We start from the raw sequence: 18,685 nt of genomic DNA, 5'->3' as shown, positions 1-18,685 counted from the left end.
CATGAAATTCATCTGGAAAAATAAGAGACCCAGAATAACCAAAGCAATCCTTAGCAAGAAGAGTGGAATCAGGTGACATCACTATACCAGAGCTTAAACTATACTACAGAGCTACAGTCCCAAAAACTGCATGACATTGGCACCAAAATAGACATGTAGACCAATGGTACAGAATAGAGGACACAGAGACAAACCCACATAAACATACTTAACTCATACTAGACAAGGATGCCAAAAACATATATTAAGAAAAAGATAGCCTCCTCTTCAACTAATGGTTCTGGGAAAACTAGAAATCCATATGCCTCAAAATGGAACTAAATTCCTATCTCTCAGCATGCACAAAACTCAACTCAAAGTGGATCAAGTACCTAGGAATTAAACCAGAGACCCTGAGCCTAATAGAAGATAAAGTAGTCCCAAATCTTCATCATGTCAGATTAGGCTCCAACTTCCTTAAGAAGAATCCTACAGCATAAAAAATAAAATCAAGAATCAATAAATGGGATTGATTCAAACTAAAAAGCTTCTTCTCAGAAAAAGAAACAATCAGTGAGGTGAAGATAGAGTCTTCAGAATGGAAGCAAATTTTTACCACATGCACATCAGATTCACCCCCCCCCAAAAAAAAACCCAATCAATAAATGGGCTAAGGAACTGAACAGACACTTTTCAGAAGAAGATATACAATCAAACAATAAATATATGAAAAAATCTCTATCAGTTAGAGAAATGCAAACCAAAACTACTCTAAGTTTTAATCTCACTCCAGTCAGAATGACAGCTATTATGAAGACAAACAACAATAAGTGCTGGCAAGGATGTGGGGGAAAAAGCACGCTCTTACATTACTGGTGGGACTGCAAATTGATGCAACCAATCTGGAAAGCAATATGGAGATTCCTAAGAAGACTTGAAATGGAACCACCATTTGACCCAGCTATCCCACTCCTTGGTTTATACTCAAAGGACGTAAAATCTTCATCCTATGGTGATGCAGCCACATCAATGTGTATAGCAGCACAATTCACAATAGCTAAACTATGGAACCAATCTAGATGCCCTTCAATAGATGAATAGATAAAGAAACTGTGGTATACATACACAATGGAATATTACTTGGCATTAAAACAGAATAAAATCATGGCATTTGCCAGTAAATGGATGGAGTTGGAGAACATCATGCCAAGAGAAGTAAGTTAATCCTGAAAATAACCCAAAGGCCAAATGTTTTCTCTGATATGTGGATGTGATCCATTATAGGGGTTGCGGGGGTGGGGGGAAATGTGGGAGGAATGGAGGAACTTTGGATAGGGCAAAGAGGAGGGAAGAGAAGGGAGAGGGCATGGGGGTAGGAAAGATGGTGGAATGTGATGGACATCATTACCCTAGGTCCATGTATGTAGACACAAATGGTGTGACTCTACTTTGCGTACAACCAGAGAATGAAAAATTGTGCTCCATATGTGTACTATGAATTGAAATGCATTCTGTTGCCATGTACAACAAGTTAGAACTAATTAATTAACTAATTTTAAAGGGATAAGAAAAAGGAGACAGAAGCTTATTGCCAGATGCAGCTGAGAGCTCAAATAGACTGCAGACCAGGATGTGGCAACTGGGTTTAATAAGATCAAAGTCACTGGTGCTTCTGCAAATCTAGAACAACCAGGTGGAATGCTGAGATAAAAATCCTGATTAAAGCAGGATTCAGAAAGATTGGATGGTAAGAAATTGGAAAAAGAGTGGGAATCTTCACAAGAATTTTTCTATGAAGGAAAGTAGACAAAGGACAACGCTGCAGAAGATTGTGGGACCCAGGTAACCAATGTATAGGAATGATCCAGCAGAAAAGGAATGAGAGACAGGAAGGTGAGCAGAGTGTTCAAGGGAGTACAGGTAACGGAAATGTTACCCTGGAACGAGACGGAAGGTTCACGGTGTCCTAGAGACAAGACAGCACGTTTAAGTATGGGGCAGGAAGGTTTGTCCACTTGGCGGCAGAAGGATTAATATTTTCCAAATGAATCAAGCAGTTCTATCATCAGCTAAAAGCACAGAAATAAGTCGTCTCTAGAGTAAAAAGTTGAAAAGGAGAGAAGATTTTTATCTAATACAGTTATCTAGAAAAGATGGAAACTGAATGTATCAAGGAGAGAAAGTTGAATTTCACATTTTAGTGGTGTTAAAAGCCACTGGAAAACCACAGTCCTAAATCTAAAGTGACTCTAATCAGCACACATGTGTGTTTTTCTGCAATACTTTGAGCTGCTTGGGTGCTGGTGCAGAGCAATGAAAGGATTGGGTCTAACAAGGGTTAGGTTTAATCAGGAAAATAAATAATCGAAGGAGATTGGGACAAAAAAGTGAAGGGTGTGTGGAATGAAGGGCTCATGTTGATCATCCATGAAATCTAAGCAGGGTAATGAGGGAGGTGAACAGCTGAAGGAAGTGAGGGAACAGTGAAGGCTGGTTAGGGCAGTGAACTAAAGGTCACAGTAAAGTATGGTAAATTGTTTTTGTGGGTTGTTTTGTTTTTGCGAGACTGGGGATGGAACTTGGGGGCATTGAACCAGTAAGCTACATCCCTGGCCCTTTTTTTTATTATTTTATTATTTTGAGACAGGGCCTCACTAAGTTACTGAGGCTGGCCTTGAACTTGCAATCCTCCTACCTTAGCCTCCGGATTCACTGGGATTTCAGGCTTGTGCTACTACCCCACCTCCCAATAAAGTTTTAAAATTATGGAAGCTGAGTACTAGAATTAGTCACCTGGGACGTCAGGAGGTGATGGTCTGCTTAACGTGACTATTTCAGAGGCAGTATTCAGTAATGACAAGGTCTAGGATATGACCAAGGGGGACAGAAGAAGAAATCTTTGGAAGTGAGGAGATCAAGGAATCAAAGTCAGAGCACTAGATGTGTAACCTATGTTTTCTGGTTTTTGGTGTTTTTTTTTTAAAACATATTTATTTATTTATTTTTTTTTTTAGTTATTGGTGTTTTTAATTGAAGTCACTCAAAATGGGGAAAGGAACAGTGTTACACAAAAGGAAAATATGGCTAATGTTAAAACCCAAGTTTTAAAAAAGAGAGTAACCAAAGGTCACTGGATAGACAGGTTGGTGAGTACACTAAAAGCATTATCTTCAAAGGAACTGGGCTTCAGAGGTCCAACAGATAACAAATGGGCTGAGAGCACCAGTTGGACCAAGGAGGATGTCTAACCTGTCCTCTGAACTGACCATGGGAGTGAAAGCAGTGTGCATTTCAGAGGCCTCCAGAGACAGCTGAGATTCAATTGGAAGAGGAACATGAAGAAATCATTCAGAAAAAGAGTTTGAGGAATCAGTAGATTTTGTTATGATGACCCCAGACCCAGAGGGCACCATGGAAGGATTTGGAAAGTAAGCATCATAGGTAACTGTGCCAAACTGGGGGAGGTACCAAGCCTTGTGGGAACAAGTGGGATGAGGAGGAGGCCTGGGAGACTTGGCCTGACCACAGTAAACAGCACGTGAAACACAAAGGGTCTAGTTCCACTGGCCTGTGAGCAAGGTGAGTCCTCACCTATTATTGGCACCTCCTTTCTAAGACTGTTCTCCAAGAGGTAAAGTGATATTGTGCTGCCCAGGGCCTGGGCAATTTTCTGACCAAATTAAAACATTATTTCACAGACCCTTTTGGATCTTGTGTTTGTTCTCATTGACAAAAAATTTAAAGATGTAGGTATTATACAGAGAGTTCTGCTTACAGTGAGTAACATAGACTTTGAAAGTCAAGTGCAGCACTATTTCTCAGATATCAAACTGCCTGGGAAGTTGGAAGTATCTTCCACAAAATAATTCCACATCTCCTTTCACTCTTGGTCTGACAAAGCACAGGGAAGAATGGCCAGAAACCAATGTCTCTGGCTGTCTCCTCACCAGCCTGGTTTATCATGGCCTGCACACAGGGGCTGCTCTCCCTTCAGGTATCCACTTGGAAAGCACTTCTCCAGGAAACCTCCAAACTGGACTCTTATCCATATCCTATCTGTCTGATCATTCCCTCTTATTCACATTATTCATTCCCTGGTATGAAATGTGTGATGAGCTGAATGTTTATGTCACCCCCAAACTCATATGTTGAGGCCCAGCTGCTGTTGTGATAGTATTTGAAAATGATCCCTTTGGAAGTAATTAGGGTTTGATGAGGCCATGAGGGTAGGGTCCTCATGATGGGATCAGCACACTTATAAAGAGACCAGAAAGCTGCCTATCTCTCTTTCTCCCTCTCTCCGTCTCCCCCTCCTCCTCCTCTTCTCCTCCATGTGAGGACACACCAAGAAGTAGTCATCTGTAATCCAAGAAGAGGGGCATTCATCAGAACCTGGTCAAGCTGCCACTGATCTCAAACTTCCACCCTCCAGAACTATGAGAAATAAAATTCCATTGTTCTGCTCTGGTATTTTGTTATGGCAACCTCATGGTTGAAGACGGGTGCAAGCTCTTTGAGAGTAAAGATTCTGTCTTTCTGATTGTTCAGTCCCTAGTGCTTATTATGCCTGGTACCTAGTAAATACTCAATACATTCAATAAATAGCCAATGAACAAAAACATTAGCATAATACACATGCTTTTGCTTCTACAAAATTAAGATTATAGTAGCAGAGAAATTATCTATAAAATGTGAAACCAAAATTACATGACCTAGAGACCAAGAAGCACTTTTCTTAACCATATCAAAGATAATCTTCTGAAGTTTATACTGAAGAGGGAAACAATATGTTACCCCCATCGTCTCTCCAATCATTTGAAAAGACATACAGCAAATTCCTTTCATGACTACTCACTCCCGTGCTCCCATATTGCCCACTTGTATCTAACCATGGGCCAATGTTGGCCTTGTTGCCTGTAAAACAAAGGTAGAGAGATTTTTTTAATGTTAAATATTAATTTAAAATTGGAACAAATGCTACAAAGTCAACAAAAAAGGTTCCACTGTGGAAAATAGAAAGAGAATCTACTTAAATTAGGTGGCCAGGATGCACCTCTCAGAGAATGTGACATTTCAGCTGAGACCTGAGGAAAAACAGAAAACTATACAAGGAAGAGGGAAAAACATGTGCAAATAAATAATCCTTGGTAGGCTGACGTTTAAAAGGACTACAGGGATGGATGAGGTTAGAAACAAATGCAAGGCTTGAAGTTCAAGGTCAAAGTCAGGACCTGTTATGGTTTGGATGTGAGGTGTTCCCCAAAAGCTCACATTTGAGACAATGCAAGAAGGTCTGGAAAAGAAATGATTGGGTTATAGACATTAGGTCCGTTGAGGTGGCTAAGGGGGCAAAGCACCTGGCAACAACCAATCAGGCGCCAACAGACAAGCAGTGATAACCACCTGTCAATCAGCGGGGTGTCCTGACTGATCCTGGAAGGACATGGAGCTCAGCAAGATCCCCCAATCAACCCCAGGAGGACAAACGACCCTAAAAACCTCCTTTCCTGCCCTAAGCCAGATAAAATTACAATCTGGCTGAGCTTGGGTGTGATTCCCCCAGACCCGCTCTGTTGAACTGGAAGGTCTGGCCAGGGAGAGAATCTCTAATAAAGCCTTCTTCAGCAGCTTTTAATCTGCCTCCTTCTGGTCACCGGTGCCTGACCTTACAATAGCTTTAACCGAATCAGAGAATTAATCCCTGATGGGAATTACTTTGTGGTAACTGGAGGCAGGTGGGGTGTGGCTGGAGAAAGTAGTTCATTGGGGGCGTATATATGGGATATATATATGTGTATGTATGTATATATATATATATATACACACACACATACACACACATATACATATATATATTTATATTTATATATTTATGTATATTTTATATCTGGAGAGTGGAGTCTCTCTCTGATTCCTAATTATCAAAGTGAGCTGCTTCCCTCTGCCACACTCTTCTGCCATGTTTTTCAACCTCACCTTGAACTCTGAGGAATGGAGCCAGCCTTCTATGGACTAAGACTCTGAAGCTGTGAGCCCTCAAATAAACTTTTCCTCCTCTACAGTTGGGGTGGTCAGGTCAGTTAGTCACAGCAGCAGAAAAGCTGACTAAAACAGGACCTTAGTGCATGTAGTGTAGGAGGCACTTGGAGGATCTTAGCAGATGCATATTCATTCATTCAATCAGTGAGCAATTAATTCTATACTACACATCTGCCATGTGACAGGCACTGTGAGGTGCTGCCACATGCATCCCTTGATTGGGGAGCAACAACAGTTATCCCTGTGTCATGATCAATTGTCTAAATTATCATCCATCTAGACTTCATAGAAGAACATGAGCATGGGAATGGTGTTTTGTTTTTTTTTTGTTTTTTTTTTTTTTTAATTTTTTAATTTTGTTTTTTTGGTAGTGCTGGGGAATGAACCCAGGGCCTTGTGCATACAAGGCAAGCACTCTACCAACTGAGCTACAACCCCAGCCCCCCAGGAATGGTGTTTTTAAAATACAACTGTAAGTCTATCACATTTACTTTGATCTATTCCCATAGTAGCTACTGAGTTTAGGCTCTCTGACTAGGTATACAAATGAACAGATGATAGTAAACATAACTGCAGCTCTAAATAACAGAGAATATAAATGATCCAAACATAAAATGGTTAGGGTTCCCAGAGTAAATATTTTCCTTCCGTCATTTATAAATAATTCAGGTTTCTGTTTGAACCACCTGTCTGTGTTCCTAGGGAAACAGAATGGAATATAAACCTGCCTGTGACTCCATTCCCTGTTTCAAAAGCCACAGTGGACTAAGATACCCAGGGGAGAGAGGCTGTCTTCACATTCTTATCAAATCCACAGTCTTGTCCACAAACTTCCCAGAAGCCACAGACAGTAGTTAAGGAAGGAGAAACTGAACAGGAGAAACTGGGTAAAGAGAGCTTCAGCCTTGCATGGGCACATTCAGGCAACCCAGATGTGATGTGAAAAACATAGACTACAGAGTCTAAAGACCTGGGTTCAGTTCCCCACTTTGGTCCTTACAAGAAACTTGGGGAATTTGTTTCAATGTGCTAAAATTTGAGTTTCTTATCTTAAATAGGAAAGAAAGAACTAGCAATAGCCAGATCAATAAATAGTTATTTTAAATAGTTTTATGAAATGCTGTAAAGGAAAAAAAAACAGCACTGCAGTAGAATCGGAGGATGGTGTGAATTTGAGTCAGTGCATGTGGAGAAGGGCTAAGCTGGAGTGCTGGTTGCTCTGTACTAAAGGGAAAGTTAACATTCCACACATCAAAAATCATGGGTATTAAACGTAAGGAGTGTACTTGCTTATGCATTTGTTCATGTATGGAAACTAAGAAAGCTGTCTGAGAAAACAAGAGCTGGGATTCAGAGACGGGGCAAGGCCCTAACCACCATGAAAAGGTGGCTAGAAAATTGGGGAATTGCAATAAATGAAGTAAAAATTGGGATATGTCCTGCCTTGATCTATGTTTACAGAAGGAGGACTCAAACCCCATCCACTATGTTGTCAGTTCCTGGGGTTACAAGCCAGAGCCACCAACAGTTTAGTAGTGTGTTTTTGTCTCTGAATACCTGCTGTCTATGGAATCACATTGTGTAACACAGAGTTTGACAAGAATAGGAAGGAGTTCAATAAGTGGGAGAATAAAGTTTATTGGCTTACTTTCAAATTTAAGTCTGTGCTAATCCAAGCAAGCAAGGCAATGCAATCTGCTATAAAGAACTGGCTGCAAGAGCAAAGGAATTTAGAGTTTTGTTCATCATATCACATTTAAAAGAAAAGGATGAACCCAGGGCCATGCACTGAAAAACATGTTGCTCGTTCACCTACTTAAATTTAAAAAGTTTTTTGAATTTATGACATAAATTAGATTAAATCTGAACAATAAGATTTCCAATCGGTCCTTGGTTCACCATCCAATGGAAAAGGCGGCCATTTTTCAAAACAAGGAAAGCTTGAAGGAGGCTAAATCTGTCATTGGTATATCCAGCCACCAGATGTCGCTATTGGTTTAAGTAAATATGGTATACCTAGCTCCAGGCTAATTCGTGCAATTCTTCAAAATACTTGAATTATTATTCAAGAATCTGTGACTCCTTCAAAATCATGGAGTGTGCCCCACTGGGACAGATAATGAAACAGGCTCCAGTGACTTCTTAGCTATCCACAGAGAATCAGGCCACAGTTTAGCACCTTCAGACTCCCTTGCTAATGCTTTCCTGTTCCCTGTTTTTTTGTTTTGTTTCATTGTTTTATTTGCAAGATAAACAAGCCTGATAGTGTTATCTAGTTTAGGAAACCACAGCTATCAAGAATTATATCAAAACCATCGCCTTTGTCGCAAGTCAGATCTTAGTGTTTATTCACCTTTTCTCTGTTTAAAATGATGCTCTCTTGGATATTACCTGTTGAAAAAGATCATCACAAAGGAAGGAGTGAAGGACTTACTAATTGAAGTCAAATTAAAATGTATTATTTTTAGGTAGGTGACATTTAAACAGTGGTCCCTAGAAGGCAGTTCACATTTAGGAAATTCACAAATGAATTTTTCATTGAATGGGTACACCCACGATTATTTTATTTCTTAGTTTCTCTAATTTTTTTGTTGAGTATAAAGAAGATTACATGCTAATTCCCTTGGTTGCTAATCCTTTGGTGTCTCTCTATAAAATATTAATCTTCCATGTACCCAAATCCATTCTTTCTTCAATGAGAAGCTTGCATCCTCACCACTACACAGATATTCTAATAAGTATTTAATTGCTATCTTCTTCACATTCTCACAATTTCTACAACTTCTCGGGAGAAATATCTAATAGATTTCTACCTCCTAAATGTACTGCAAAGATTATCTTGGAAGCTGCTCACAACATAGAAACTCTCAGTGTTGTTTTCTCCACGACACATGGAGCTCTCAGGAGCAAAGAACAGAGGAAAGATAAAGGCCAAGGAAGAGAGTAAAGAAGTACGAGCAACTGAAATGCAAAGGGGAAAAAAAATAGGAATTTACTCCTTGTCTTTATGAAATCAGATGATTCTAGTGTTGCATTTTTATAGCCACATAATTTTGTTTCTTTTGTTTGGCAACAGAATTACACTCATTATTCGAAGAAAATGACAAAGAATTGTGTGAGCCAAGATGAAACACACACACACACACACACACACACACACACACAGTTGACTTATTTAAGTCCTGGAATAATTGTCTAGGGGTTTGAATAAAATTTGTTTTTAAAAACAGGACATTAACAATAATTTAAATACATTCAGTGCAGTCATTCTTTTCAGTTTCAGGTGAATCAAATAGTTTTGTATCTCTATGATGCCATCAAGGAACCTCTCAGACATTCAAAATACTAGTATTATATCATTAACACATTTCTGGTCAATGAATTGAATAATATAAAACTTAAGAAAATATGTATTGTCATTCTTTCAAAGGAGGTCATATTATGTCTATTGACATAACTATATGGATGTAATTACACTATTTTCATTAATGTGCAGTTTGGAAATGTAAAATTGACAATGGGAGCCACAGAAAGATAGAGGGATTACACAAAAGGTCATAAATTATTAAACCTCAATAAGGAATATCCTAGATAATTGCCATAACTAGAAAGTTTAAGTAGTATGCATTTCAGGATGTTTGTTTCTTTTAAGGAAAAGAAAATCTTACATGTTTTAACCCATTTATTTGAGCCAGACTGAATCTATTGGTAGCTTAAAATTTGATCTCTTTTTTTAGAGAAAGGTACTTTGAACTCAATTACCTAAAGTCCTTTGTCACATGAACTATGATAGGATCAAATCACAGGACAAGATCTACATACTTGGATCCTACCCTAGAGATTTCTATTTAATTGGTCTGGGTGTGATGGAGGTATCAGGTGTTTAAAATTTCCCAGGTGATTTTAACAGGCAAACAAAGTTAAAAATCCTCACAACTAACCTCAAATTTTATACATATAGATGTTAGCCCATTATTGCTTTGCTATTCCCATGTTCTTTACAAAGTTTTTACTTCCAAGTTAACTTGTGCTTAGAAAAAAAAGAAATCCATCAAATCACTGAAAAAAGTGATTTGTAAACTAAAATTCTTCACAGTCAAAGGGAAAAAGAAAACATAATTAGCAAATGCAATTTCACTCATCTTTGAATGAATCCCAAACGGATCCACTATCAAACCTCCAAAAATTCATTCTGGGGAGCTTCCAAAGAATGTTATCGGTGTTACCAATAACATTGGGCTGAAGCAAGACTTTTAGTTCTGTGACTACTTCAAAGAAATTGACACAGGTGCATTAAAAATTAGTTAAAAATCATAGAGTTTATAATTTTTAGTCATGATATTATTAATATTAATGATTATTATCATCAATAATTCCTCTATTACTTTTCTCAATAGAGCACAGAACTCTAAAAACAGACATATTTATTTAAAAGTTACCATAAGTACTATATGTGTTGAGTTTTTAGTTGTTCCATAAATGGGACAATGGAGAATAGTGGATTAATGGGTCTTAAGTTCACATTCAGCCTTTTTTACTTGATGTAAATAAACTATGCTTCTTTTCTGCAGTTTCTTCACCCATAAAATGGGGATATGTAACTTTCCTCATGATGCTATTGTGCTTGCTAACCTTAGGTTATTATTGTATGTAACAGAATGTCGAGTTTAAAAGTGAGAGACTAAACTACCACAGAAAGAATTTCAAAGGAAAATTTTGAGAATCCACCTCATAACCTCTGAACTCTCTGACCCACTTAGAGACTATAGAAAGAGTTCAGAGAGGGGAGGACACGGGATATTTCTGAAGAGAGCACTTGGGAGAAGACCATTGGCTTGTTAATAGTTTCCACCTCCCACTCTCTTGAGAAGGATGCCCAGTGGTCCACTTGGAGCTCCTGATGGTGCATCCCTGCCCTTCAGGGGCAAGGAGTCTGCATTTTACCTTCTGCTGAAGACATCTAGAGGGCCAGGGGAAAGTGAATAACTGCTCTGGTGCAGATCTCCTGCATTTCCAAAAGTTTTCCAGGCCAAAAATGTTTCCTGTGGACTAGAGGGGGCAGCAGATGACAGTCAACCATCTACTGTGGGTCCCAGAGGGCAGCAGCAAAGGTGAGGCCAGACTCCTAAGATCTGAAGAAAGAGGAACAAGTGTCCATCTGAACTGAAATGACTGTTGGTCTGCAATGCAGGGAAGGTGGAGAGAGGTCCTCTGCTAAGAGAATCACAGACTCCACAAAGGACCTCACAAGGAAGAGAATCCACTCTAAACCAAAAAGCCTAGGAGGAGCAGATAGAGAAAGGGTAAGGAGGGATCCTTTCCAGGGAAGACTTGCAGGAAAAGCAGGCCCAGGCTGGCCAAGGGAGGTTTGCCTATTAAATCAAGGTCAGAGTTTGGTTCATATCTTGGGCCTGCAATCTAATTATTGAATGGAGCTTGTGTTCATGATCTTAATTGTCAGTAGGATGGCCTGTGACTTAAGCATGAGCAGGAAAGGGATGGAGTCTAAAGAAATTTTAATCCAGGATACTTGATGATTATTGAATAAATTTTATAAGGGCAGAGGAGACAAAAATAAAGTTGAATTGATGATATGCCATGCATTCTGAGGTTAAAACACCAAAAAAGAAAAATACATACGTTCATACGTAAATTCATACGTATGAATTTCCATGAATTGAGAAATGATAATATATACTCCCATTTACCTCCATGCTACTCAAAGTATGGTCCATAAACGAGAAGCATTCACATCATCTGGGAGCTTTTTATTTAAAACTTCAGACTCTCAGGCTCTGCCCCAGACCTCCTGACCAACTCAACTTGTATATAATATCTTCAGGGCATGCACATACACATTAAAGTTAGAGAAGTATTGCCTTATATCCCCCCAGAGGATAGCCATCCACAGATAAGTTTATGTGAGATTTCAATGCCTTCCAATTGTGACAGTACCAGTCTATTGAAGACTCAGCATCAGGAAATTTGTCACAGCACTTTAGTATTAAAAAGCTCTTCTACAATCTCATTTTATCTCTGTTATTCTCAGAGTTAACTGGTTAATTTTTAACTTGATTTAGTCATTGTACATGTTATCTCTTGCACATAGCATATGCTACTGGTGAGACAAGTGACAAGAAAACCTGTCTCTAACACCTGGTGTTCCCAGGCCACCTTACAGTAACAAAGGAAGGCTAGATAGCTTAGTGTCTGTTATTGGGTAATATGTGCTCATTAGCTTATCTCTGCAATATGGCCACAGGGCTTCTAGATTTGTGGATAACAAGTGAGAAACAGCCTTTCAGATTACCATAGCCCCAGGAAAACTTGCTTGGGTGGCCTCACCAGTAGAAATGAAGACAAATTACCTCCTTTGGTTCTTCATTCTCCTTTATATCAATCAGGTTCTCTAACTGGAAAGCCCCTGGCTGCAAACCAAGAGGTAAATTGTCATCTGAACTTGAGTGGGTGGTTTCAAAGATGAAACTGTAAACAGGTTTCACTTTGGAGAGCCAAATAATATACAACAGCATACCAGAGAGGCTCCCAAGACCCACGCCAAGTGTGAGCAGTGTGGGCTCATGGTATGTGCAGAATGCCAAGTCAATGTTTGATGAATGAATAAATATATCCTAAACAAATCAATGAAACGAAATACTCTGGAACTCAGATCCTTAAGACAAGTTTGCATTCCTAAATCCCCATGTTTCCCTGATGAATGACATCTAACACAACGTTGCTTCTTCATTCCTTCTCAAACTCACCTAGCAGTAATAGGAATTCTATTGTTTTTTCAGCAGAAAGATGCTGAGATCTATTCTTTGCCCTAAAATCACTCCCTATGAAGTTAGAAGTTTAAATCCAGGTTCCACCACTTGAAGATGGTATAACTTTGAGTAGTAGGCTAATTGGGGGGTCCCCATATACTCCCTAATATAACAACACTAGCAATGTCTCATCAGCAGAATTGTTGTGTGGTTGAAATAGGATAACATCTGTGGAAGTTTGTAGCATGATGTATGGCGAGTCCTCGGTAACTCACTGTACGTTTTTTATCACCTCACCCCCACCCTAAATGAACTAACTGCTGGAGCTTTGTTTACGCCTTATCCCTGTCCTTACTAGATTCAAGAATGACTTGAAATTTCTTGGGGTAATTGTTTATATTTATTATTTAACATATTAAAAATATACATATTTAGTGAGACCTTGTGATGTTTCTATATATACACAGATGCTTCAATGTTCAAGTCAAGATGTGCATATCTATCACCACAAACATTATCATTTCTTTGTGGTTAAGACCTTCAAAATTCTTTCCTCTAGATTATTCAAAATACATGGTGCATTATTATCATGGAATCCTGGGACATCTTTCTCCCATCCAACCATAACTGAGTACTCATTGACCAGCCTCTCCCTTATCCCTTCCCATTACATCTCCCCAGCCTCTGCTAGCCACTATTCTACTCTCAACTTCTATGAGATGAGCTGTTCTTAGATTCCAAATATGAGAGAGATCATGTGGCAATATGTCCTTATGTGCCCAGTATGTTTCACATAACATAATGTCCTCCGTTCCATACATGTTGTTGCAAATAACAGGATTTTGTCCTTCCTTTTTTATGGGTAAATAGTATTCAGCCATATATATATATTGAATAGTGGTGCAATAAGCATCAGAGTGCGGATGTCTCTGATATGCTGATTTTATTTCTTTTGGAGATGAAACCAATATAGTAGGATTACTGGATCATATGATAGTTCCATTTTTATTCTTTTAAGGAACCTCCATACATTGCATTCCAGAATGAATATACTAACTTACATTCACACTAACAGTGGATAAAGAGTCTCTTTTCTCTACAGCCTTGCCAGCACTTGTTTTCTTTTTTTCTTTTTGATAATAGCCATTCTAACTGGAGTGAGGTGGTTTCTCCTTGTGGTTTTGATTGGCATTTCCCTGATTACTAAAGATGAGCATTTTTTTTCATGTACCTGCTACCCATTTTTATGTCTTCTTTTGAGAAATGTCTATTTAGATCTATTCCTCATTTTTAATTTAAACTATTTGGGTTCTTATATACTGTATTGAGTTCCTTATATTCTCTAGATATTATATGATTGTCAGATGGCGAGTTTGCAAATATGCTCTCCCATTTTTTAGGGTGTCCTCTCACCCTTTCAGTTGTTTACTTTGCTACCAGAAGCTTATTAGTTTGATATAATCTCATTTTTTTTGGTTTTGCTTTTATTTCCTGAGTTTTTAGTATCTTATCAAAAATAAAAAAAATCTCTTTGGATCCAATATCCTGAAACAGGCCCCCTGTGTTGTATTCTAGCAGTTTTAAAGTTTCAAGTCTTATATTTAAGTCCTTAATCCATTTTGAGTTGACTTTTGTGTATGACTAGAGACAGGGGTCTAGTTCTATTTTTCTATTCTCCTGTGTGTTGATATCCAGTTTTCCCAGCATCATTTATAGAAGAGAATGCTCTTTCCCCAATGTGTGTTCTTAAAATTTTTGTTGAAGATGAGTTGATTGTAGATAAGTGTGTTTACTTCTAGGCTCTCTCTTCTGTTCCATTGGTTTATGCATCTATTTTTATGTCGACATCATTCTATGTTGATTATAATACTTTATAGTATATTTTGAAGTCAGGTAATGCAATACCTCCCATTTTGTTCTTTTTGCTTAAGATTGCTTTGACTATTCAGGGGTGGGAGTTTTTTTGGTGTTGTGTGTGTGTGTGTGTTTCATACAAATTTTGTGATTATTTTTGCTAACTCTGTGAAGAATGTCATTGACATTTTGACAGCAATTACATATAAGCTTTGGATTGTTTTATGTAATTTGTACATTTTAACAATATTGATTTTTAAATTATTTGGGATTTTATATACTGTATTGAGTTCCTAATAGTGTTCATTTTTCATGAACAAAAGGTATTTTTCCATTTTTTATGTCCTCTTCAGTTACTTTCATCAATATTTTATAGTTTTCATTGTAGAATCCTTTCATGTCTTTGGTTACATTTATTCCTTCTCTTTGGTAGCTATTATAAAAAGGATAGCTTTCTTGATTTCTTTTTCAGATAATTTTCAGATATTACTGATTTTTTATGTTGACTTTATATCTTGCAAATTTTCTGAGTTCATTTATTTGTTCTAATAGTTTTTGGTGGAATCTTTGGGATATTCTAGAAGTAAAATCCTGTCTTCCTTCTGTAAACAGTGATAATTTGACTTTTTCCTTTCCTGTTTGCTTGCTTTTTATTTATTTCTCTTGCCTGATTGCTCTGGCTAGGGCTTCTAGTACCATGTCAGTAAAACTGGTGGAAGTGGGTCTTCTTGTCTTGTTCCAGCTTTTCCCTAATCAGTATGATGCTAGCTATGGGTCTGTCACATGTGTCCTTTATTGTATTTTACCAGGGTAAAAATTGTCAAATTCTATACATTATTATAAGAGGTAGGGTATCACAGTAATTTTATTTTTCTGCTTTCCAGTTTACTTGTTCATTCATTTATGTATTCATCCAAAAAAGTGTTTATTGAGCATTTTGTAAGCATCAAATTTAATCCAAATATACTAAACTAGAAATAAGCCTCCATGAGAGTGAATTCTATACAGTCAAGTTGCTTACTGCTTGTTCTGCCCTTACATGAAGGTCCATCTGCAAGGAAGTTCACTTGAACATATGCCAGTGGAAATAAATCAGTATCGACTATCTCAGGACCAACTATTGAATACAAACCCTCATGTAGAGATTTCTTCATATGAAATAATAATAAAATATACTTGAATAGAAAATATATGTATGTCAGGTCCTCTTTATGTACAATAATTTTTTTTTATTTTGTTTCCTAGGAATAAAGCTCAAATATTGGACTGTTTAGAATGGGACAGATGTCAATGTTTTTAAACTCCATTTGGTAAGAAAAAGCATTTTGTAGTTACAATATGTATACTCCATGATGCAAAGATAGAAACCATGGTTTTTCCTAGGAAAGACCATTAAATAGCACACTGGCATCCACATGACGGATATTCTAGATTAGTAACAAAATTGATATAAACTCAGTTGCAAGTGACTTTCAAACCCCTGTTTTAGAGGATGGGGAAAAAACTACCAAAAAACCTCAACTATAAATTTTGAAGATATGATTCAATGATTAAGCCAGGCAATGAAACTGAGAAAGAAGGTACATTTTCAAAGAGAAACTATTAAGTTTCGGGAACATATGTGACCACAAGACGAATGAACCCAGGTTAGACAACATCTGTAAATATAAGGAAGATGAAACTGCTGATTAGGAAAGAGATCTCATGGAGCAGAAAGATTATAACTCATAGGCGTTGCTGAAGCAGATCCAGGTACTTCTTTTAAATTGTGCCACATCTCTGGGTTTTAGGAAATAGACCACTAAATGTTTAAATGATGTTTCAGAAATATATTTCATAATATTTAAATAGCACACTGGCATCCACATGAGGGACATTCTATTTAACCTAGCTCAATAGTGAGTTGTTTGCATTAGGTACTGACACAACTTTGAGCACTTCAAATTCTACCAAACCAAAGCTACATGACTCACACTAAGAAGACCAATATTAATGTTCAAGAGGGACATTATTTTATGTGTGGATTACTAACACAAATGATATAACTTCAGTTGCAAGTGACTTTAGAACCCATACCCCTAAATCAAGAGTAAAGTCAGACAACATCCGTGCTCATGATCCTGGTGAACTGTGGTGTATTCCCAGCATTCTGCCTGGCTCACAGCAGGCGTTTTGTAAATATTTGTTCAATGATGGAGATTGTACTGAACCAGAAATTTGTTCAGACGTTCCTATATACCAGAATTTTAGGATTAATTGTGATCTTTTTAGTGTGTGTGTGTGTGTGTGTTTCTATTAATATAAATTAAACCAATAAAGTAGACTTTATTCTATAAAAATTGACCAAAAAAAGTTAATGACAGCTTTTCACATTATTGAAACAGAAGTTTCAACCTACAACTGACTAAAATATTCTTAAGTATAATTTTAATTTAAATTACTTTTGAAATAATGGAGTGAAAGCTCACTGATGAGGGCCAGCTGCCATCTGTCTCTCCTTTTCCCTAGTATTTCCTACCCAGAGAGTAAACATACAGGTACAAATATGAAACAAAGTACAACCTGATAAATCTTGGTAAGTAGCAAGTAGCCAATACTCTTCGATACGGTTCTTAAAAAGCTAGATTGGAGAACATAGTTTAGGCTAAGAGATATTAAGCAATGTTTCCTGTTTCTCCCACACTAAATTGCCTTGTTTCAATACTGGTTCCAGATAGTGGACTGTCAATACTGCAATGAGAGAAGAAACTAATACAAAATCCTTCTTTAGTATCAGGGTAAAGGAAGGAAACAGACCACAAGGAAGAGCCCATTTGTCCCCTTGCTTGATGTGACATTGTCTTGACCCTGGATGGCTTGTCTACCAGCAGCCTCAGTCAGGCTGCCATCTGCACTAGGAAAACAAACATGGCTGAGCTGCTGCCCATACAGGGAACATAGCTCTGGTTTTCTTACCATATCAGATCATGAACTAAGAAATCAGGAAAGAGAGAGCAAAAGAACATACACCCAACAGGAACAAGGTACTTTCAAATAGTGATCCTGGCCAGCCTCCCAGCAGTAAAAGTGTGGCCCAATTAACATGAGACTCTTAACTAATCCTATTAGCTATTTATCCCTCAGGGACAGAAGAGTATGGCTAGAGGTGAGAAAGCTCTGTCTCCAGAAGCTCCCCTCATGGAAAAAAAAAGAATTGCTAGAATTCTCTCCTCTGTTGGTAGGGCTTCCATATTAGAGGGGCAAAAATTGAATCTCCCTTTACACAATTGTCATAGTTCATGATCAAAGTCTATCTAAAAGTTATAGTCAGAATCTTCTGGGACAAGGAAGATGGCGGCGAGGGACAAGGAAGATGGCGGCGAGGGGAGTGCATTGCCCCCGTGTGCTGCTTCACTGTGTGGGAGTATGACAAGTCAGGAAGGCTAAAGGATATCTTGTTAGGAATTTCCAGCAATAGTGGGGTGCTCCGGAACCTGGAGGAAGGATTTCCATCGCACGAGGATCGGCTACGGGGACTCAAACGCGAGAGGTTTGTCGCACGGAGGGTAACACTGCTTATTCAGCAAATCGCCCCGCGGCTAGAGTTTGCAGCGCGCGCTGGGATAGAGACGCAGGGTTACAGCGCTGCAGTTTCTGCCAGCTGCGCAAGCACCGTACTCAGGGCTGAATTCTGGGTTCGAGACGGGGGAAGGAAGCAGTCCATCTCGGTTCTCCACACCGGTCAGACCACAGAGGAGGCCAGCAGCCACCATGTTGGTAAACTGACGTCACCTTCCCTGTTTTCGACTGACCGCAGCTCATTCAGCCATAGATCAGGTAATTTCAGGCTGCAATTCGCCTGCGGCTTGCAGACAGATTGCTACGGTTCAGCGCCTGGGTGCTTCTTAGAACCTGAGCTTATCGGAGCGAACACCGAGCGCAGGGCGGCCGAGTTCCGGCTCCTGGAACCGTCCCGGAACCGCCCTGGCCCAGGGCCGCGGAAACTGCTTCTCGTCCGGGTCCTGCTGAGGGCCGGTCAGGACTCACCCGTTGCTTTGGTTGCCCGG

This window comes from Marmota marmota, unplaced genomic scaffold (assembly GCF_001458135.2).
Source record: "Marmota marmota marmota unplaced genomic scaffold, marMar, whole genome shotgun sequence".
NCBI lineage: Eukaryota > Metazoa > Chordata > Mammalia > Rodentia > Sciuridae > Marmota > Marmota marmota.
Note: the sequence above shows the minus strand (reverse complement) of the source record.